The following is a 13,854-nucleotide window of genomic DNA, read 5'->3' as shown; positions in this document are numbered from 1 at the left end:
TTTCTAAGGAATAGTGGAATTGGAAGTCACATATAACGCCCCCACGGCTAAAAGGAAGAGAATGTTTGGTGTGACGGATATTCGAGCCCACATCCCTTGGATTACGAGTCGAGTGCCTTAAGCACTCGGCATGCTGGTCCTTAACATAAGCACAACGTTATATATGTAAGCGAAAAAATCCTCTAATAAACATAAGTCATAATGTAGTAGATTACTCATTTGTCATATTAATTCAGAATAGGTAAATAATATAAAAAGGCCAATATTATGAAGTGTCGAAAATTTTAAATAATAATCGTTTTTTCTGAATTACTTAAAATATCAAAAAATGAACTACTACACACACATTCAGTATTTTTAAATATTATGGTAGTTACTTCACGTTAATCTGACTTGCCTCTGAGGGGCACAAAAATAAACATTAAAAATATTGTGTATTAGGACGAACATAAAACTAACTATTTTCCATTTACAAAGTCAACATTTGTCTCTTTCTTAATCAAGTAATATTATATCTAATACAGAAAATAGGCTTGAATATTAATCAATAGTATGATCAAGAAATGGATCATTTAATTATTGTTGAAACATGGCAGGTATAAGAATATCCTCGTCTTAGCGGATTTCATTTGCATTCACTACTTTCTCTCAGCCAGGAAAATAATAGAAGTCGAACTTCTGTTATATTTTTTGCTTGATATGTTGTACTTTGTGTTCAATAGCAAGATCAAAGATAATTAAAATAATACAGTTCTTCAACAATAAGAAAAATGTATAAATATATGTATATTTTTGAGAAATTGTAACATACTTTCAAAATTAATTGGCTTTTATGAAACGTTATTGTTTTTGTAAAAAATAAAGCATATTTCAGTGGAACCGATTGCACTACTGATAAAAAAGGAGGTGTTTGTTTGATTTATTTCTTGTTACTATTTAAAAGAACTTATTAATATTTTATCTAAAACAATGATAACTCAGTTAATTAAAAATTGTGAAGTGTAGTTAACATTTTTATTGGTTTTCTTTTAGGAAAGTAAATTAAATAATACTTATATTATATTTACTTTCACATGTTTTCGCACCACTAATTTTTCTTTCGTCTATTCCCGTTCAATATTCTAGATAATTTAATAATTATATATGCAAAGTTCTTGTTTTAGTCGTAATATAGTATTTATTTTGAGAAAACCAAATTTACTTAAAATATTATGTTAGAGGAACATTCCACGCACAAACAGGTTATTTAATTGGAAGCCTTTATTATAAGAATGTTTAAAGAAAAGGTAATTGTTAATTCAAATTAAAAAAGACTGCATTAAAATTACAGTTTTCATATTTTACTTTTTTAATATAAATTTATTTTATCAGATATTTGTCTTATTTTGCAAATAGAATCAGTCATATACTTGAAATAAATCAAGGTTTGTTTATAAATATGCTTTTAAGATAATGAAACGGATTCATTATTTTACATCGTTTTTACAATTTATACAAATAAATATCAATTATATAATTTCAAATATTTTTTGTTAATCACTTGATAACAATTAAAATACAGCGAAGTTAAAAATTTACATGTTGTGATATTTCTTTGTTTTCGAATTTACGTGAAAAGATACGCGAACCTTTATTGATGAATAGTCGTCCATAAATATCAAATAATAAGTTATAAGGAAAGCACATAGTTAATTGAACACACCACCACCTCTTGTATCTCTTTTGTCTCACTAAGTGTGAAAGTTTTGAAAATTACAAGGTGCTTAGTTTGTATTGTAATAGAACCTGAGAGGTTAGAAAAGATGAAAATTGAATAAACTTGTTTTTTGATGTTGAGACTGGGTCACCATTTTTGTGAATATCTTTAACTATCATAGCAAAAAAGTTCAAATTTCTTGTTCTACTTTCTGCTTCTTTTTAATTACTTTACAACTCAAACACAAAAACAACAGAGTCAATCAACATAACAGTTTGAGATGAAGTATCCATTTTTATATGATCTATTATTTGAAAGAACACCAAATTTTTCTAATAGAGCTAAGGTCAAGTGGTAAATATAACATCTTTTACACAAACATTATGACTATTTTAATCAGACACTGCATAATAGACAACAAATATATATCACAATTGGAATATCTTTGGGTATAAAAGTTGGTTATAAATACAACCTTCCTGTATCCATTGAAACACTGCATTAAAAATAAAGAAGAAAAGCGTTTCAAAAAAAGGAAATAAATTTATGGGTAAGTAATATCAATAAAGTGTCAATAGCGGTGACTACATAATGAGTAATAATCACCAACTGTATTGTATTAACAGAATAGAGAAGAATAATTATTTTAATTATTCATTTGGGTTTTAAAGTAACTGAACTAGCCTGTGTGGATCTTTCATAAAGAAAAGATAATTACTTAGAGTCCTACAGTTAACTATAATAACCTGACATTTATACAAATTTTGTCAGTTAACATTCTACTACACTGTGTATCTGTGTTATTATGAAAGGATGATACAAATATCATACCTACTTTCTTGTTTGCATTATTCTTGATGAAATAAAATTAGCCATCCTTAGATATACTTGCTATCTAGAAAAAATTTTTTGTCTTTACTTGAAGAAATGTATTCTCTTACAATTTGTTTACGTTAGACAACCAGCTGTTTGACAATACACAAACATAGGTGTGCATTGTTGATGTCGAGTGAAAACATCAACCACCTGTCACTAGGTCTGGATTTACTTTGGTAGAAACAAAAGAAAATTAAATTTATATCTATATGTACCATCTCTCTGTAACTTGTACGTTAAAAAATTCAAAGTAAACGTACAATAGGAAAGTACTACAAGGCCAATGTGAAAACAGTAATTTATTTATTACGTTTTGCTAAGATGTATAAAAAAAACTGTAAACTGTATTTATATCCAATAAAGATAGTACTGAGAAGTTTATTCGAAATTTACCTATACAACACATTCACGTCACCATACGGCCTGATCTTTATTGTAAGAAACAATGAAACAACAAACTTTAAGTCACTTTTCAAGAAAGATTTATTGATCATAACAAGTAATTTCACTGATTTTTTTATCTTAAAATCTTAAATTGTAGAGCAATTTTACAACTCCTTCAGTGGAATTATTTACGTGCTTAAAACTCTAAAATCTGGAATTCGATACTCCATGGTAAAAATTACAGACATTCCAATGTGACTTTAAATAAACAACAAAGAAAGAAACAGTCTTTGATAAAATCATCATTTTATGCAGTGTCCCAGAAAGTGACCTGCCAACATCTTTTTGATGTTTACTCACCAGTAGCCTTCACTGATGTGGTATCTTTTGGTTTGTTTATTAGTCTTAGAATTTAACGTAAAGCTACACGATAATATTTTAACTGATTTTTTTTTCTATTTTAAAGAGAAAATTAGCACATTGTTTTAACAGTTCTTTCACGTTCAGTGTTCCAAAATTTTGCAAAACCTAATTTAGCAAGTCAATCGGGATCATTTCTGTGTTGGTTAACATTTTTACTTAAACCTGTCTGGACAACAACGAGGATATTGCCGCAGATTGCCACAAAATAGATATCGACATACTGTCAACATTGAAGGTGACATTATACTGACCTTGTGTTGATATAGTATCGTATATACAGGAAAAAAAGAAATTTACTTGTAAGTGTAATATGTGTATGTCTGGTGCTTGTGAGAAATGCCCTCAGTATCAGTGTGGATTCAAAGCAAATTAAAGACGCCAATAAAGAAAAGAGAAAGGATTGATCACGCTATTTTAAGGATTCTTTTGGATTTGGTGACAGAGAAAAAACGAGGAAATTATTCAAATACTCAACTGTGAAAGAGAGGTATTCAGTGTATTTTAATACTCTAACAGGGCGCGGAAACGAGGTTTATTTAATTAGACATTTCAATTATAATCAACGAATGATCCTAACCTAACAATCGCTTCACACATTATATAAAAACCATCCTTACATGTAAGATTAGAGTGCATTTCATATAATTTCTGTAGTGCATGTAGGTGTATAGAAAACATATTGATACGGTAAATAAACGGCCTCATAATACCAAATTGCTGTTTTCCTTTAACCAAACGCTCTAAGTGTCTTTTACAGTTTCTTTAGTTACAAACCGTAACTGACAGTATAAAGCTTGAAATGTAGAAATGAAGGGTGAATAAAAGGTTCATTAAAGGATAAGTAGCGCTTCCAAGCGATGGAAAGACATGATAAATCTTAAAATCCGAGGGTTGCAGGCTTGAATCCCTGTAACACTAAACGTACTCGCCATTTTAGCTGTGGGGGCGTTATTGTGTGATGGTCAATCCCACTCTTCGTTGGTGAAAGAGTAGCTCAAGAGTTGTCTGTAAGCGGTAACGCCTAGCTGCCTTTATTCTAGTCTTACACTGCTGAATTAGGTACGGCTAGAATAGATAGCCTTTTTGTAGCTTTGCGTTGCATTTAGAAACAAATAAATCAAAATACACCATATTAATGAAGGCCACTGGTGAGTAGAGATCAAAAGATAAAGTTGTACGTAGGTCACTTGTGTTGCTTTGCGCTAAATAAAAAAAAAACAAAACAAACAATTTTAAAGAAAAGTGTTTTGGAAATTAGGCGTTATACAAATATCTGAAATTCTGTTTTATTCTGAATGATTAAACTGTTATATATATATATTGAAGAAAACAAACTTCAAGGACACCTATTTATTTGGAACCGTTTTCTGACACACTCGCCGTACACTATTTCATCATACTGTTACAGTTTTATTTTATTTTCGGTTGCTATAATTTCAAATCTGTTTTATAAATTGAGACGTTCATAGATCCTTCAAGAAAACGTTACGTCATGTGGAATGGAACACATTTATTTGTATATTCAGGAATAGTAAACAAGAAAGATATTTATTAGCATGGAATAATCAGAACTCTAAGGCGAAAAGTACTTTGGCCACAGGTACTTTAGAGCGTAATTACTTGATTTACAAATTTAAATCTTACACTTTATTTTGTATGATATGAAGATAGATTACATTTTTAGTGAAAACAAAACAGAATAAAGTTATTTAAAGAAAAGGTACATTGGACCAATACGTGAAAACCAGTAATATTTTACACTAATATAATATATAAATGATGAAAGAAAGAAAAAAATCTAAATTCCGGTACATCAAACATACCGTTCTTGTGGGATGAAATACACACTCCACAAAGACAAAGCTTGTAGAGGGTATTAAGTTGATCGACTTCCACTCTCAAGGTCACAGATTCGAATCTTCGTCCCACCAAATGTCCTCACCCATTTAGCCATGGGAAGCGCAATAATATAACAAGCAATTTGTCGGTAAAAGAGTAGCTAGTCCAAGCGTTCGTCGATAGATGGTTGTAACTTCCACTCAGTCTTTCGTTTCTAAATTAAGAACAACTATCACACATAACTCTCGTGTATCTGTACACGAAATTTAACACAAACTAAACTGTGATTCTCGAAAATGAAAAAAAATATTTACTTGTCAAAATTAGTCGACTTTTATACTTAATCGTTTGTACATTATTAACCTGTTGTTTTAATACTTGTTTGTTATAAATATCATTATCTACATATATATGTTTACATTTTCACATTGATTCATGAGAGACGATAAATGATAAACTCTAAAAGAGTTCGAGTTAACTCGTCAAGTTATACGTAATATAAAACACATAATCAGCAACTTTCTCAAATACTTAAATATAATATTTTTAAGACGAAATCTTTTCTTTTATGTGTGATGGTCGTTAAAATATGATATTGACTACTTTCATGACTTGTGTGGTTTCACCTGGTTATATGTAGAATCTTAACATTTGTATTTCTGTTTTGGTTTTATTTTTTTTAAGTATTCTGTTGGTCGTTTTACCTACTGATGTATTTAAAGTCAAACACTCTATACGACAGACGTGATTGGCTTTCACAGTATTTCGCTATGTGTTGTATATGGAAGACATTTGCTGTCGTTAGTTTGTGTTTGTTTTCTTATAGCAAAGCCACATCAGGACATCGGCTGAGTCCACCAATGGGAAAAGAACCCCTCTTTTTAGCGTTGTAAATCCAGAGACTTACCGCTCTACCAGTGAGGTATGCTTTGCAATTAGTTTTAAGAAATGTATAGAAATTTGCCAACAATTGCTAGCTGGCTATGGATATGATCTATGGTGGGCCCTTATTCAGACAGCAAAGCATTTTTATTTCGTCGTTGTAAGAAAATATAAAGCTAAAACATATTCTTCTCTTTAAGAAATTTTCCGAATTTCTAAGCTATATTTAAAGACAAACTTTAAAGTAGATGTCCACTTTTGTATACGCAGAATAGTTTTCTTCTTTTCAGATAAAACACGACTTTTACCTGTTTGAACTAAAGACGAGAAAGAAATCATTGTCTGTTGTTTATTTTTAACTGGTTGTGTTTTTTTGGTTCCTTGAAATCTTTCGATATTAGGAACGTGACTTAAAATGTACGTAAGTTATATATAATTAGATGGTTACAATAACTAGTAAAAGGTTCATTTCTTTCCAGAAATTTCCCTGTTTCGTCTGTTAAATTAAGTAGTTCACTGCACACAAAGATTCTTAAAATACCTGTAAGAGGCATATAATAATCTTGATAAATTAGTCCATATTAAAGCACATTTAATAGGAAAATAAATGTATAATTAATCTTATAATGCAACTATTACGTTCAGCTGAACTTATAATTGGTTTTTAGTGCTTTGAAAAACGTAGATAGACACTGAGGTTAATTTAATTTTCCTTTGAGAAACATAGGGCGAACGTATACGGTTTTCGCTTGGTACTACCATAGATCGACTATTTGTGAACCTTACAACAACAAAAACGAGGTATTTAAGTTCACCTACCTAACTAGGCAAATATTAAATTTGAGTTTTTGTTATTTTATTTCGTATTACAATAATATTTGGGATAATTTATTTCAATTTTACTTAACGTTTTGGCTTACTCTTTTATAAGTATAATTCCATTTATTTCTCCCACAGATATGGCTACCAACATAAACATCCGAAGATTAAATACAGAAAAAAATGCTCTCGTATGCTGACATCTTAACTGTATAAATTTTTCTCTGTTTGATGAAATTGCTTTTTTCTGGAAATTCAATATTAAATTTACCTGTTTTTAAGTTTAAAGCTGTTTCCAAACCTAAGAGATATTTCTGAGTACAGAGGTGGCCAGTAACTTGAGGGATTCAAAATGCTCATAACAATTCAAAATGGACACACAACATTTTTGTGTCTTTTGTCTACTTCTTAGAAGTACAAAAATAAATAATGCCTTTTAAAAAGAATTAGAGACAATAGCACTTTAGGGTTTGTTACTGAAACAAATCTCACTGTTTTACAATCGCTTAATAAAACTAAAGTCTTGGTATGTTATTTAGATACACGAACTAATCAAGAAAACAGATCCTCTATATCACATACCAGCCGGGTTTATCCAGAAATATTTTATTTACTACGGATAAAATGTAAGCACAACAATTTCTATTTCATAACTATTCAGAGGGAAATATTAGAGGTAGACATTTCACATGAAGACATTAGTAATATTCTCGTGTTGGCAAAAACTGAACAAAAGAAAACAAAAAAACATTACTATATTTAGAACAAACTGACGTATGTTTCAAGTTCTGAGTTACACATGGTATTACGTAAAATTAGACAGATATATTTTCAACCGATTCATCTATATATAAAAAACACCTGTGGGGGAGGTTTTATTTTTTATTTTTCCTATTGAATTTTCTCTTGAAGCTACTCGAGGACTGTTTGCGCCAGGCGACTCTGATATCGAAGTGAAAGAATAGAGAGAAGCCGGCGAGTTGTTATCACCCACCACCAAATCTTGGCTACTATTTACAAAGATAAAGTAGAATTGACTGTATCATTGAAACGGCTACAATGCTAAAGAGGAGGTTATATTCGGCAAAGAAATTCAATGTCACAATCAACATATTTTTAGCCAAACTCCTTTAGTATCAGAATGTCCCACTCTCAAAGAGTATCTATAGCACATGTTATAAACTATACCAAAAGAAGCTTTTGATAACAGTGGATGGATTAATATTTTGTTACAATGAATATTGTGCTCACCAACAAATAATTCATACAAAAAGAGAATAATTTAGTTTTATTTACAAGCAAAAAGGCTATAGACTCTAACTAGACATCATGAGTGATCTTATTTTTTTAGGGTATGTGATTTAATTTACACGAATTGTTTTTAGGTAGACGAATCTTTTAATGTGTAACAATAAAAGTGTGTCTTAATAACAATGATTTTCTTGAAAGTATACGAAACGATTTGAAAGATATAAGAAAGCGAAACGAGATGATATTTTTAAAAGAATATTGAATCAGTCAATTAGCGCTTGCATTTGCGACGAATAATAGAAATACCAGAAGAATCGTACGCACAAGGAAATTAGAAAGTAAATGGAATTTCTAGTATTCGTAGCACCCACTAGGCGTCCAAAACATTCGGACAGGCATTCTCAGCTGGTTATGGCTCTCAACTAGTAAGTTGGAGTCACGTGTTCGAAGCTCTTTTACACCAAACGTGCTTGACATTTCAGACCTGGAGGTGATATAATGTGACGATCAATCCAACTATTCCTTGGTAAAAGAATAGCCAAGAGTTGGCTGTGGGTGGTGATGACTAGCTGCCTTCCCTCTAGTCTTATACTGCTACGTTTGAAATGGCAAGCGCAGAATGCCCTCGAGTAGCTTTGCGCGAAATTCCAGACAAACGGAACCAAATCAATTTTATGTTATTGTACGTCACGTTGAATTCATTTAAATCCTACGCATTTGCAGTGTAACTTCGAAATGTATATGTATGTTTTTGGCGTAGAAATATCAACGTGATAATTCACCTATTTACAAGATACACTTTTTTCTTGTTCCTTCAGAATTTTAGCCATAAAACCTTAGTTTCACAGTCATCTAAGATCGGTTCAGGTTTAAGCTTAATGAAACATTAATCTAAATGTTTATCTCGTTTCGGAATAAAACGTTTATTAAATTCCTTACAGTAAACAGCTTACTGACGAAAATATGGATTTACTACGATCAGATCTTCGTCTTGAACACAAAAACTAGCCCAATGTGGTTTTGTTTTAATGAAAATATTCAATAAAATTATTTTGAACAAAATTAAAAAAAAAGTTTATGAGTAACTGCATTCTACCACCTACGCACTGGACAAGTTATTTCTTGTAATTGAAGTGACCCAGGTGAATATATGTCTCTACACGTTACAATATCATAAGTAAACATTTTACTTTGTAATTGGAGCTACCTTCAGGTGGTATTGTTTCACATGTTTTATGTTGCTGGAGCAGAAGACTCTAACAACGAACCACTCTTTAAGATTTTTGCAATAATATAATATGTCATAGGACGTTTGTTCCCAATTATGTTTTGTTGTGGACTGTTTAATTATAATCATCAGTGAGGGAGAGAAGTAATAGTGAGATGAGGGAATAGCTTTACTTTGGTAACCCAAGACAAATGTAATTTCAGGAAGGATATTCAGCCTTACCTGAAACTGTCTTATTATATACTACTTACGTACAGTGATATGTTCAATTCACATACCTGGTATCAAAAGCCACGCAGTATCTAGAAAGAAACCATACAAACAGTTAAATATAAACTAAATAAACTATTATATGTTTAATCACGCAATACAATCAAAATCTTTAAACGAAAATATTCTAAATGGCGAAAATATAAATTAGTCCAAAAGGACATTTTGGCCCATTATGTTTGTATTATTCAATCACTTTGAAAATTGAAAGAATAAATTATAATAGCAATGTAACTTAAAAGCGAAAAATATTTCAAAGACTGATTATTTGAATCTACTGTTTTTTTACAGTTTATCTGTATGAACTGATATAAGACTGGTTTTGTTGATCAAAGCCAACTGAAATCGAACATAACTGTAAACCTTCATTATGATAGTTTCGTAAAGTCAAAGCAATCAAGTTGTGTACCTGATACAGACAAATTCTACGGGGTTAAAAGAAAACAAAATCCGCTTAAAAATAAACTGGCGATGATAATTTACGGTTACGTCTTCATTCCTCTTTTCATGCAAAAAAAATTCATTTTTTATCTGCAGAAGAGAAACGTAAGTCTGCGTATAAAAATGATATGAAGTATTTAAAGCATCGTTATGAATAAAGTTAAAACCCCTAAAATTCCTTTAAAAGGATACAAATATTATATCTAGATATTGTAAAGCGTTATCTGAATTTTAAATAGTTCGGTTTGTCGATCTAACACGATTACACTTGAAATCATAAACAATACTAACATGATTACCACTTATAGTCCTAATCATTACTAACATGATTAATACTTAAAGTCATGAGCATTACTAACACAAATACTCCTTGAAAACAATAGCACTACTAACACGATTACTACTTCTAAACAAGTGTTGCTCAATTTATGTATTTATACCTTGGTTGATTTTCATGAAAGTTTAACTATATTAAGATAACTTATGATAGTAGTTATTAATATATATATATATATATACGCTTTATAAACAAAATCATTCCTATTTCTTACAGAATAATTACTAGCAAGAATAGTCAGTTCTCAGAAAGTCAGTCACGTTTTCCACATTGAGTATTTAGATATTAATAAACTACCGATAGACAATTCCTTCAAAAAAAATCCTTCTAAAAAGGATGTCAGAGTGTGGATGTAAACTCGTGAAACGAATCATAAGTGGTGTGGGCAACCTACATCATAAATTAACCGCTAATTTTAGAAGCTATAGAAAGTTGTTCACCACATCTACAGTTAAAAGTGGAGCGTCAAAAGTAAAAAGAGCTATTTTAGTTAATAATCTTTAATATTTGAAATGTTAAAATTAATAATATCAGTTGGAGTTCACATCTGAAAAGAAACATAAAGAAATGTCAAAATAATGTAAACATTTATTTGTTTGTTTGTTTTCGAATTTCGCGCATAGCTACAAGCGGTCTATCTGCACTAGCAGTCCCTAATTTAGCAGTGTAAGACTAGAGGGAAGGCAACTAGTCATCGCCACCCACCGCCAACTCTTGGGCTACCCTTATACTAACGAATAGTGACATTGACCTTAAAATTATAACGCTTCACGGCTGAAAGGGCGAGTATGTTTGATGTGACGGGGATTTGTGTTTAGTGTTATGTTTTTCTTTCTAAACACTTTTAAATAGCTTAAAATTAGCAAATATTAACAATACATATTAAAATACATGTTACCTCCACGCCCAAACAGAATGAAATACAGTTATTATAGGCTGAAGTTAAATTTCATTGACATTAGATGTTCTTGGGTACAAAACAGAACAAAGGGCAAAAAATAATTAACATAAAACCCATCCATGGTACACGTCCAGTAGGAGACACCTTACATTAATATATTTAAAGGTTTATCGTAACGAGTTTAAACTTCTTTGATTCATGAAATAATAATAATAACATTTTTGCACAAAAATATGTTGAGGTTGGACCCACAGATAGAAATAGCCAACATAAAAAAACAAATATGAAACTAAATCCTCTACGATCCCAGTGACAGCTTTGATAATATTGGTTACAGTTGTTACAGTAATGAACATAGTTACATTTCATTTTTAAGTATCGTATATCGCTATACTTCTATTATAAACACTTTCCCAGAAAGTTTTCAAATTTATATATATATGTATTTTTATATACATCTATATATATGTCTGTATCTTCATATACTCATGTATATCTATCCATCTTTATACACATCTATGTATATGTCTGTATCATCCTGTACTCATATATATATATATATATATACTTTTATATATTCCTATATATATCGATATCTTTATATGTATCTATATATACCTCTATCTTTATATAAATCTATATATATCTATATCTTTATATACATCTATATATTTCTGTATCCTTACATACATCTATATATGTCTCTATCTTTATATACATCTGTGTATATGTTTTTATATATTCTATATATATCTTTATATACGTCTATATATATATATATCTTTATGTACATCTATATATATATCTGAATCGCTTATTTTTCTTGGAAAGTTGAATCAAAATATAAAAAAATAATATTGTACTAAATGATAAAAGTATGAAATTTGAATATTAGAGTTTTATCAAGAATGAGAACCCTGTTTTAAATATTACAGTTTTATTAAGAATGACAAACATGTTTTAAATATTACAGATTTATTAAGAACGACAAAACTGTTTGAAACGTCACAGATTTAATAAAAATTAAGACCTTGTTTTAAATATCACAGTTTTATTAAGAACGACAACTCTGTTTTAAACATTAGAGTTTTATTAAGAATGAGAACCATGTTTTAAATGGTAAAGTTTATTAAGAAAGACAAAACTAATTTAAATATTACAGAGTTATTAAGAATAACACACCTCTATTAAATATTAGAGTTTACTAAGAAGGAGAACATTGTTTACACAGTCACAGTTTCATTCAGAATGGCAACACTCTTTAATATATTACATCTTTATTCGCAGTAACAATCCTGTTTAAAATATTATAATTTTATTAAGAAAAACAACATTGTTTTAAATATTACAGTTTTATTCAAATGACAAACCTGTATTAAATATTACAGTTTTATTAAGAATGAGAACCCTGTTTGAATATTTTGAAAGCATACGGAACTTTCACAAATATATTCAAATATATATTCTTTTTATGTATCTTTTTAAAAAGCTGTATTCATGGTGCTGCAAAGAAAATAGCAAACTTTCATAAACTGATAAAAAAATTAATTAGTCAATGTCTTTGAAAAATCATAAAACTTTATTTCAGTTTTACAGGACTAAATGTCATGTTTCCATAAAGTCACCTGCATTTTTTATTTTTCATTAAAGTATTTAAAAGTATTTTCAATTCTATTTAAGAACTCTTTTTTTCAAAGATAAAATATAAATTTTGAGTACAAAGAATATTTCAAAGGGTGAGTATGTCTAGTGTGACGGGAATTCGAAATTTCGACTTTATAGTATCAGTAAAACACAACCAGTTAGAAATGAACAAGCGACAATGATTCCCAACTTTTTTTTCTCGTATTTTGCTGAAATAAGTAGAAATCGTGTTTTATCTCTGAAAGTATAAAACTATTCTGCGTATACAAAAGTGGCCACCTACTTTAAAGTTTCACTTTGAATATAGCTTAAAAATTCGGAATATTTATTAAAGCGAAGAATATGTTTTAGCTTTATATTTCCCTACAACGAGGGAGCAAAAATGCTTTGCTGTCTTAATAAGGACCGACCATTGACCAAATTCACAGCTAGCTAACAATTGTTGACAAAATTTCTTAAAACTAATTGCAAAACATTAAGGTTAAACGATGATTTAGTTCTCTTGTTTCTAAATAATTGAGGGTTTCTACAAGTTTCTAATCTTTAAGAGACTATAAATTGAGAAAATTCAAACTAGAATAATCGCCAAATTACTAGTTTTGTGGTTCCTTAATCATTTAACTAATTGCGGTTAATATAAATTTCGTTAGTATATACATAACTAACGAAACGTACACGGCTGGTACAGTGTTAAGGTTACGGTTCTTGAAGGCTAAAAGCAGGGGCTCGATTCCCCTTGGTGGACTTAGCAGATAGCCCATTCAAACTTTACTATAAGAAAACAAATAAAAACTAACGAAACCAAATTTCGCCCGTGTGTAATTCATAGCGAAATCTTATGAAAGCCAATGACGTCTGTCGTA

The sequence above is a fragment of the Tachypleus tridentatus genome, chromosome 2 (genome assembly GCF_004210375.1).
Source record: "Tachypleus tridentatus isolate NWPU-2018 chromosome 2, ASM421037v1, whole genome shotgun sequence".
Lineage (NCBI taxonomy): Eukaryota > Metazoa > Arthropoda > Merostomata > Xiphosura > Limulidae > Tachypleus > Tachypleus tridentatus.
This window is presented reverse-complemented; position numbering follows the sequence as displayed.